Source organism: Magnolia sinica, chromosome 1, assembly GCF_029962835.1.
Source record: "Magnolia sinica isolate HGM2019 chromosome 1, MsV1, whole genome shotgun sequence".
Taxonomy (NCBI): Eukaryota; Viridiplantae; Streptophyta; class Magnoliopsida; order Magnoliales; family Magnoliaceae; genus Magnolia; species Magnolia sinica.
In genome coordinates, this window is record NC_080573.1 from 24,135,003 (window position 1) to 24,145,507 (window position 10,505).

Sequence of the window (10,505 nt, forward strand, 5' to 3'; positions counted from 1 at the left end):
TTATAAAAAAAATCCCTCAGATGCTAAATTTCTCAAGAACCTATGCACGGCCAAGAAAAGACACAATGTTCAAAACAAGATATTTTTTACGAAAAAAGTGAGTGACATCGTCAAGTAGGATGTCCCTAAAAAATATAAAGACCTTGGTAAACCAACCATCTCATGCGTGATTGGGAACCACCAGATTGAGCATACACTACTTGATTTAGGGGTAAGTGTAAATTTGATTCTCTATTCGATTTACGAACAACTGGGCCTAGGTGAATTAAAACTCACCAAGACTACACTTAATTAGTTGATTGCTCGATTCACATACTGAGAGGAATGATAGAGGTTTTGCTTATCCAAGTTGATAAGTTATATTATCTAGTGGACTTTATTATTTTGGACATACAAAATGTCATTGATGTTAGCACTCAAATTTCTATCATCCTTGGTTGCCCGTTCCTAGCCACATCAAATGCCATAATCAACTGTAAGAACGGGAATATAAAGATGTCGTTTGGGAATATGACACTTGAGTTGAATGTGTTTAATATGTCCAAGCAATAAGAAGATGTTGATGAGGTCCATGAAATTAGCTTGATTAATTCATTAATGGAAGACAAGTCTATTTTGACTTAATGCTCTGATATTCTAGAGGCGTGCTTGGCCCACTCGACTAACCTTGGTGATGATATGATTTGGGAGATGGATGCCTTTCTTGATGCGATGCTGATAGTTGAAATTAAATGGTGGAGGCCTAAGTTTGAACCATTACACTTGACTGACTCAAATCCTCTACCATCTAGTGTTAAGGCATCGAAGCTTGAACTAAAAAATTTACTTATTGAATTGAAATATGCATATTTGGGTCAAAATGAGACATATCCAATGATGATTTTTTCTCACTTTGATAAAGAGTAAGAGAGTAAGTTGATTTTTATGCTAAAAAAGCATAAGAAATCTCTTGGATGGACTATCATAGATCTTAAGAAAATAAACCCTTATTTTGTACTCACCGCATTCACCTTAAAAATAATGCAAAAACATTGAGATAACCACAATACTGTCCAAATCCAAACATGAAAGACATAGTTGAAGCTGAGGTGTTAAAGCTATTGGATGTGTGTATTATTTACCTTATATCTGATAGCTAGTGGGTGAGTCCAACTCAAGTTGCGCCTAAGAAGTTCTGGATTATCATTGTAACCAATGCGAATAATAAACTCGTGCCAACTAGAGTTACTACTGGTTGGAGAATGTGCATTGACTACTGAAAGTTGAATACCGTCTTAAGGAAGGACCACTTTCCTTTGTCCTTTATTGATCAAAATCTAGAAAGGTTAGCGGGTCATTCCTACCATTGCTCCCTAGACGGGTACTAGAGCTATAATTAGATTGAGATAGCCACTAAAGATTAAGAGAAGACCACATTTACATGACCCTTTGGCACCTTTCCTTACCGAAGGATGTCATTTGGACTATGGTATGCATACGACATTCCAAAGATGCATGGTTAGTATTTTTTCAGATATGGTTGGCGAATTTTTGGAAGTGTTCATGGATGACTTCTTCATTTTTGGAAGTATATTTGATGAGTACTTAGAGCACTTAAATTTGGTATTGAAAAGATGTGGGGAAAAGAACTTTGTACTGAATTAGGAAAAATGCCACTTTCTAGTTCAAAAGGGAATAGTCCTTGGAAACATTGTATAGTCCAATGAAATCCAAGTGGATAAAGAAAATTTTGACTTAATCTCTAACTTACTACCTCCTAAAAGCATACGTGACATGTGATCCTTCTTAGGACACGTCGAATTTTACCAAAGGTTCATAAAGGACTTAAGCCACATTTCTCGTCCATTATGTAACCTTTTTCAAAAGGAAACACCCTTCAAGTGAAGCAAGGAATGCCAAAAAGCTTTCACCAACCTCAAAGGCATGTTAACAAGAACCACCATCATATAATGATCCGATTGTAGTATACCTTTCAAAATCATATGCGATGCAAGCAATTATGCAATTGGGGCGGTGCTATGTTAGAGAAAAGAGAAGAAGCCCTATGTTATATACTACGCAAGTAAAACTCCAACCTTGTCCAAGTGAACTACCATATTATAAAAAGGAAATCTTAGCTGTAGTGTTCACCTTAGAGAAGTTTAGGTCCTACTTAATTGGATCCAAGATAATCATCTTCACTGACCATGCAACACCAAAGTATCTTCTTTCTAAGATAGATGTTAAGCACCGTTTGCTAAGATGGATGCCTCTACTCCAAGAATTCAATCTAGAAATATGAGATAAGAAAGGAGTAGAGATTGTAGTGGTTGACCATCTCTCATGGCTGGTTCTATCTAATTCCAATGAGACGACACCGATTAATAACATGTTCCCTTATGAACAACTATTTAAAGTCTCCCAATTATTCGATATTCTAACATTGCTAATTATATTATGACAAGTACGATTCTTACTCATTGGACTACGCAAGATAAAAAGTATTTATTTCGAGGTACATAAGTTCTTTTGGGATGATTCTTATTTCTTTAAATATTGTTATAATCATATTATAATGATATGTGTTTCCAACCATGATCAACATAGTGTCATCTCCTTTTGTCATTCATATGCATGTGGGGCCATTTTTTAGCTAAAAAGAGCATCGCAAAAATTCAGTAGTGTGGCTTTTATTTGCCCGCTATGTTCAAGGACACTAACGAATTCTGCAAAGTGTATGAGAGATGTAAGAAATTAGGAGGATCATTGCATTGAAATATGATGTCACTGAATCCCGTTCTATTTATTGAAGCATTTGATTGCTTGGGCATTGATTTCATGGGATGATTCCTCCCATCATTTGGAAATCTTTATATTCTCATTGTTGTTGGTTATGTTTCTAAATGAGTTGAGGCAATTTCGTACCGGAATAATGATCATAGAATGGTCGTGAAGTTTATGAAAGAAAACATCTTATCTAAGTTCAGAACACCTCGAGCCATCATTAGTGATGAAGGATCTCACTTTTGTAATAGACCATTCGAAACATTAATGAATACATATATTATTACGCATAAGGTGAGCACCCCTATTACCCATAGACAAATGGTTAAACTAAAATAATGAATAAAGAGATTAAACAAATATTGAAGAAAAGGATTAACCCGGACCGCAATGATTGGTCTCTTTGACTAACCGATGCGCTACAGGCTTACAGTACGACCTATAAAACCCTTATTAGTATATTACCTTATATACTTGTCTATGTGAAAGCCTTCCATTTACCTGTGGAGTTGGAACATAAGGCGTATTGGGCTATAAAGACTTTCAATTTCAATCTCGACAAAGATGGCTCACCTTGCAAATTTCAATTAAATGAACTTAAAGAAATTCAGAATAATTCTTATAAGAATTTACGGATATACAAGGACAGGATGAAGGTGTTCCATGGTAATAACATCTTTCGAAAAACTTTTGAACCACATCAGAAAATACTTTTGTATAATTTAAGAATTCATCTTTTTCTCGAAAAAAAAATGAGACCTCATTGGACTAACCCCTTTGTAGTCAAAATGATTTATCCTCATGGGATTGTTGAGAAAGAAAATCCAACGAATGAAAATATTTTCAAAGTGAACGGTTATCGCCTTAAGCGATTTGTTAAAAACTTTAATTCAGAGGACATGTCTATCTCTCTGAAAGATCCTCTCTACCAGGACTAACCTTCTAGTCTAATGGAGGTCCCTCTCCCTATTTACTTTTTTTTTTCTTAGGATAGGTTAAAGTAGTTTAAATTTTAGTTTATAATTACTTTGTGGTGTCCGTCGACCTGAAAAACCCTTTAGTGGATGGAGAATTCATGAACATTCCTTTGATCTTTCTCAGGTACTATCTCTCACTCACTCCTCTTTTACTTTTAATTATCTCATATTATGAAGTATTGCATATCTTTTTCCATTAAGGATAATGTAGATTTTAGGTTGGGGGTGACATTAAGTGAAATAATCTTCATCTTTGTGGTTTTTTAGCAAAATTTTGACAAATTTTCAATTCTCTAATTTCAAAACTCTTTTTGAAGACATAATTTTTTATGTACTTGAGTGTGTTTAGGTATAGGATGATGATATACAAAGTAATTTTTTAAAGTATAGTGTCTTGTTGATTAGTAGAATGATTGGACATGTTCTTTCAATAAATTGATTAATAGAAAGTTTTAAACATCAATTGGGTCTAGTTCATGTTGAGTATCAAATATTGCATAGTTTTCCCTATTTATATCTTGGTTTTATGAACACGATAATGCTTTAATGGGTATATTTTATACATGTTTGTATTGCGAGGTGAATCTGAGAGCTTGGATTGAAAAGAATGTTGAAAGCATAGATTTGATGCTCAAGAATCACCAAGGCAAAGGATGGATATTAGGAAACTAAGATTGAAGAATTCACATGCCAAATATCCAAGGAAACCAAGTGAGGAATGAAGAGAATCGAAGATTTGAAGTAAAAATTCGGTTAGCACGAGTTTTGGTTTGGTTAGCCCAAGTTTGAAATTTGGCCAACCTGAGAAAGTTCAGGTGAAATTCCAGCAACATTTTCTTTTAGAATTTGTGAAAATTTGGCCAGCAGAAGGACAAATTTGGCTAGCTTGAGTTTTGGTTCGGCTAGCTGAAGGTTACGCAAATTTTATACGGACTATGTAAATTTGAGGCAGTTTGCAGATTTTTACAACTCAATGCGAAAGTTGTAGTTCCCCAACTATAAATAGGAGTCCCTAGGATGCTCCAAAGCATCTTCTAGGGTTTGGAAAGGGAAATGAGGCTTAGGTGGAGTGCAGACGACATTCTTCTACTCTGACTGCTTTATGGGTTATAGTAGATATTTTTGTTTTTCTTATGTTTTTGAGTTAGCTATAACTAGCTAATCTCTTAGCTAGGGCTAAGAGGTGAAGCTTGTAGTGTGTTGGGATATTTATCTTTCTTTGATCTTTGTTCTTATTGAACTTCATTGATTTATAATTTGATATTATAGGAACATTATCATTTTTCTATGATTTATTGTGACTCAAATTACAATAGATGTTGTGAAAGCTTTGGATATCTTCTTTTCTTATTTTGAGATTGTGAAATTGGTAAGTCCCGTTGTTCACCATCGTCTCCTAAGCATGGTAGGGTGATGGAATCCCTTCCAATCATCACAATTCTCCTCTATTGAGAATTAGGTCAATGAAAAGTTCAAATTTGATTTAAATTGCTTTATCTTCCAATCGAATATGATATGACTCCAATTCCAATTGTGTTTCTTGAATCAAGTAACGTAGCATCTTGATAGCTACAAGTAGATCCTTGACACCCTAGTTTCCACCTTTAAATTCATAAGTTTTAATCAAAATTATTCACCATTACTCTCAATTATTTAGATTTCAATTTAGATCTTTTTTCTAGTTCTAATTCTAGTTATTTTAAGAATACATACAAGTTTAGTCCCTGTGGATTCGACCTCAGTCTTACCGAGTTATTACTACATCGTGACCCTACACTTGGGGTTGTGAACATTTTACAATTCACAATTCACTTCTAACTTATAGTCCTTAAAGCCAAATTGAACTCTTAATGTTTAACTTGATTAATACTCTGAAGTGTTAGGTACCAAGCATAGAGATTCCTGTTTACCCTGATGTACAAAGAAGAAAAAGGACCAGCAAAAAAATAGTAAAATTGAAGAGGGTTACCTATTGCATATGTTTAAAAGAAAGAAGGAAAGAAAGCAATAGTGTGAAAGCCATCGATGAAAAGTCAAAGGCTAAAAAAAAAGTGGTAAGGAAGATGCGTTTGAAATCACTTTCTTGTATTGATCTAAACACTTCTAGGTAATCATTATATTTAACATCATGGAGAGGAAGCTGACTTTCAGGGATAATGAGTTGGAATTCACTGAGAACACTATAAACTTCATGTTTGGATGCATTCTGTTTGTTGATTGATAAGTGAGAACTTTGTTTAATTATATCTCTGAATTCTATCCTTATATTGGAAAATTTTTATCCTTGTATCTCTGAATTCTATCCTACATATACCTTGGATTACACAAAATGTTGTTCTTCTAAAAGATGTTTAAAGTTTGGGATTTGGATTTAGTTTTCGCTTATTTTGCTCGGGACTTATTTTGCTCGAGACAAGTAAAATGTTGGTTGGGGGTGTATTAAGTGTGAAATATTACATATTTGTCCTTAATTGTGCATTGTTTTATAAGCATAAATGGGTTAAATCAATCTCATTACATGTGTTTTACAATGCAAGATGATTTGGGGATCTAAGATGAAAAGGTGGATTAAAGCAAAGATTTAATGCTAAAAGACTAACCAAGTGAAAGATTGGATATATGGAGAATAATATTGAAGAATTCAAGTGCTAAAGATCCAAGAAAATTGTGCATTAAAGATGGAGAAAAGTCTAAAAAATCTTACGGTTGAATAACAAAAATAACAGTTTGTTTAATCCAACAGAAGGTAGGTTTGGTCCAATTGAAGGTACTAAAAATAGTCTAGCAAGAAAATATAATTTTTAAACTTAATTAAGCTTGACTCTTAGGTGCAACTAAAGTGATGTTTGGGGCCACTGAAGGTGGGTTCGATGCGAGCTGAGGAAGACAGAGACTTTAGACTTATTTTGGAGAAATTCAGCTACAACCGAAAGAAGCCTCAGTGCAACATAAGGCTATCATTGGTGTGACCAAAGTGGAGTGAATGTGCAAAAATTAAATTCACTTCCAAGTTGGTGCAAATTTTTCTTATTTTATAAGAAGTTTCAAGCCAGTTTAAATACGAATTAGAGTAGAGGAGAGAGAGCAAGACGTTATGGAGCTTCTAAGGAGTTCTCCAATCATTCGGTTCTACTTCAATTTTTATTTTATTTTTTAAGTTTAGTTCAATCATGTCTATAATTGACTAAATCTCTTAGCTACGGCTAAGAGGTGAAGATTGTAGTTCTTTTTAATATTTTAGTTTACTTGATTCAATTTATTTGGTTTGAATTTTGAACAATTTATTGATATTGGTTTGAATAAAGCTTTAGTTTTAGTTTACTTTGATCCATTGTCAACTATGTGCACTTTGGATGCTTAAAAAGATTAAGCTTGTTTGCTTATCTATTTTACAAGGGTTTGATCTGTAAAATCTATTGATCTATCGTAGACTATGGGCATGATAGATACTTTGAATTCTCAACGATTAGTAACTTGGTGCTTCATTTGGTAATTGAATAAGTTGAAGTTCGGATTTATTTTGGTTTATGAATTATGAATTAACTGCTCTATCATCTAGTTAAATATGATATGACTTCGATTCCAATTGAGTTATCTAATTGAATGAAGTGAATTAAGCATTGTGAAAGGCTACAAGTGAATCCTTAGTGGTTTAATGTTTAGTTTATTGATTTTATCTTACATTACTTCAAATCAATCATTACTTCTTTTAATTTAAAGTTTATAGTTAATCATAGTTCTAGTTATAATTCTAGTTCTAAGCTGTTTTAAGAATGCACCCATATAAATCCCTGAGGATTCGATCTCGGTCTCTGAAAAGGCCGAGCTTAAAGTCCTTGTGGGGGGGGGGACGTGAATAGGACTATGCCAAATTAAAATAACATGCAGAATTATAAAGAAATATAACAATTGATAGCACAAATAAAGAGCAAGTACCTCTAATGCACAAGTATTGAGAGGTTGATACGAACTTGGTTCTAAGGACAACTTGACACCAAAAACGGGGGGGAGGGTCGTGAATAGGACTATGCCAAATTAAAATAAAATGCGGAATTATAAAGAAATATAACAATTGGTAGCACAAATAAAGAGCAAGTACCTTTAAAGCATAAGTATTGAGAGTTGATACGAACTTGGTTCTAAGGATAACTTGACACCAAAAACCAAAGGCTTATGGTAAGACAACCTTACTAGAACGTGGGTAAGTATAAAAAACTCAAACTTAGATGGAGGCAAAAGAAATAGACTAAGCTGTTACAACATTCACCACATAAAGCTTAAAAGAGATTAACATTCACATCCATAAATACAATCCCACAAGCATCCACCAAACACCGAGAATTATAGTGATTCGTGTGTGTACATCAACTGTTCGAAAACAGCCACACAGCTACTCCACTCCTAATATTCACTCTCTCGGGATATTAGCATTCACTAATCAAATAAGATTTTTCAAGGTTCACCTTAAAACCTTCACAATTGTGTTTTTGAATGGGCTTACACAATTATAAAACCCTACACTCTGAGATTTTCTTGCTGATCTCAGAAAAAACCAAAAGTGAGATTTTCTGGCTTATCTCACAAAATCAAAAAGGAATTTACAGAAAAATAAACCGTACTTATCTCTATAAGATTCTCCTTCTAAAGATGCCCAATAGAACCTATTCAAAGTAGACGAAGATGTTCAATGTCCAGTCTCACAGATGAAAAGGTTCTAGATTTAAATGATTTTTAATTAAATCAACCTGGGCTAGCTTGATTTGATTTTGATCTCAAGAGAGGGTAAATCATAATTTCCTTCTTAATATAAAAGAGTTGAATGGAGATCACAAAATCAAATTAATAAAGTTATTAAAAAGAATCTAAAATGAGCACAATATAGCTTAAGAAATGCACAAACTTATCTCTTAGAGTGATGGATTGAATTAGCTTAGAATAGATGAAAAACTCTGAAATTCATGCTCTATTTATAGGTGAAAATATTGTTCACTCGACTAGTCTTAAGGGTAGATTTGACTAGTCGAAGGACTAACTAATTTTTAAGTTTTCTGACGCGATAAGATAAGGTTGTTACTCAACTAGTCGAGTGGCCTACTCGACTGGTCAAGTGGGACCAATTTTCATTGCTAGACTTTAAGTCGAGCACTGCACGACTGGTCGAGTACTGTTCACTCGACTGGTCGAGTAGTCTCTAGGATTGGTCGAGAGTCCAATAGAAAATTCTGAAAAATTACAACAAACCTTAGACTAGTTGAGAAAACTCTTGGACTAGTCGAGAAAGAGCTTGGACTAGTCGAACAATAACTAAGACTAGTCGAGGAAATGACCTATAAACATATGAAATGACCCACATAAGATATGCAATGAATATGACTTGCCCTAAGGTCAATCTAGGGTCATCCATACCTTGTTTGTGAGATGGATCAATTGAGTCATCATAACATCGATTAATTGCTTTCGGAAACTTGATCACTTGCGATACGAGAAGCTTGAGTTCGACTTCTTGAATTTGATCTAGAGCAAGGGCTTGAATTCTTAAAACTTTTGGATACCGAACATAAACTTCAACCTTGCACTTGAGTTCTTGAACCTTGATTCTTGCTTGAAACCATGAACTTCAACAACTATTCTTCAACTTGAAGATGTAGGCAAGTTTAACGAAGATGCAAACAACTTTAAAATGCACGAACTTGATCATAGCATGACACAGATTGTAAATGGTTTGGCACACCAAAATTTGACACTCTTCGGGTTCTAGATTTTCAATATAGCATTTACAGTCTCACCAAGTTAAAACTACATCATAGCCCTACGTGTTGTCATCCTTTTGGATCGATCAACACGTTTAGTTGATGGAGAATTCATACATTCACTTTGTTCCTTCTCAGGTACGCTCTCTTACTCACTCCTCTTTTATTATCATCATCTCATTTTATGATGCATTGCATATTTTTTAACATTAAGGATAGTGTGGATTTTAGATAGGGGATATGATTCCTGTGAAATTATCAGTACTTTTGTGTTCTTTTTTTTGCAAGTTCTTACAAAAATTTTGAAAATATTTCAAACTTCAAAACTCTTTTTGAAGGATTGATTTTCTGTGTACCCAAGTGTGTTTAGGTGTGGGATAATGGGATACAATGTAATTTAATTTTTAAAAGTCTAGAGTAGAGTTGATTAATAGATTTTTGAACGAGTTCCTTTAATGAATTGGTTAATAGAAAGTTTTAAACATTAATTGAGTTACTTCACAATTCACATCTGACACATAGTCCTTAAGGCCTCGACTTGAAGCCATAATGCTTAGCTCGATTATTACTCAGAAGTGTCAGGAACCAAACCTGGACATCCTAGTCTACCCCATTATAAAAAGAAGAGAAGTATAAAAAGGAACCCAACTAAAAAACTGTTGAATTGAAAAAGGCTACTTATTGCTTAAATGAAAAAAAAAATTAACAAGAAGAAAATCGATAGTGTGAGAGGCGTCGAATGAAAAATCAAAATCTGGAAAAATAAGTGGAAAGGAAGCTAGGTTTGGAATTAGTGACTTGTGTTGATTTGACCACTTATAGGTAGTTATCACAATTAACCCTATGGTGGGAGGCTGACCTTGATTAATAATGAGTTAGAATTCATTGAGCACTCTAGGAACTTAATGTTTAAATGCACTCTATTAGTTGATTGATGAATGAGAACTTGGCTTAATTATTTACAGGTCATATTAGGATTTAGGCTGACAACATCTTATCATTGTGTCTCTGAACT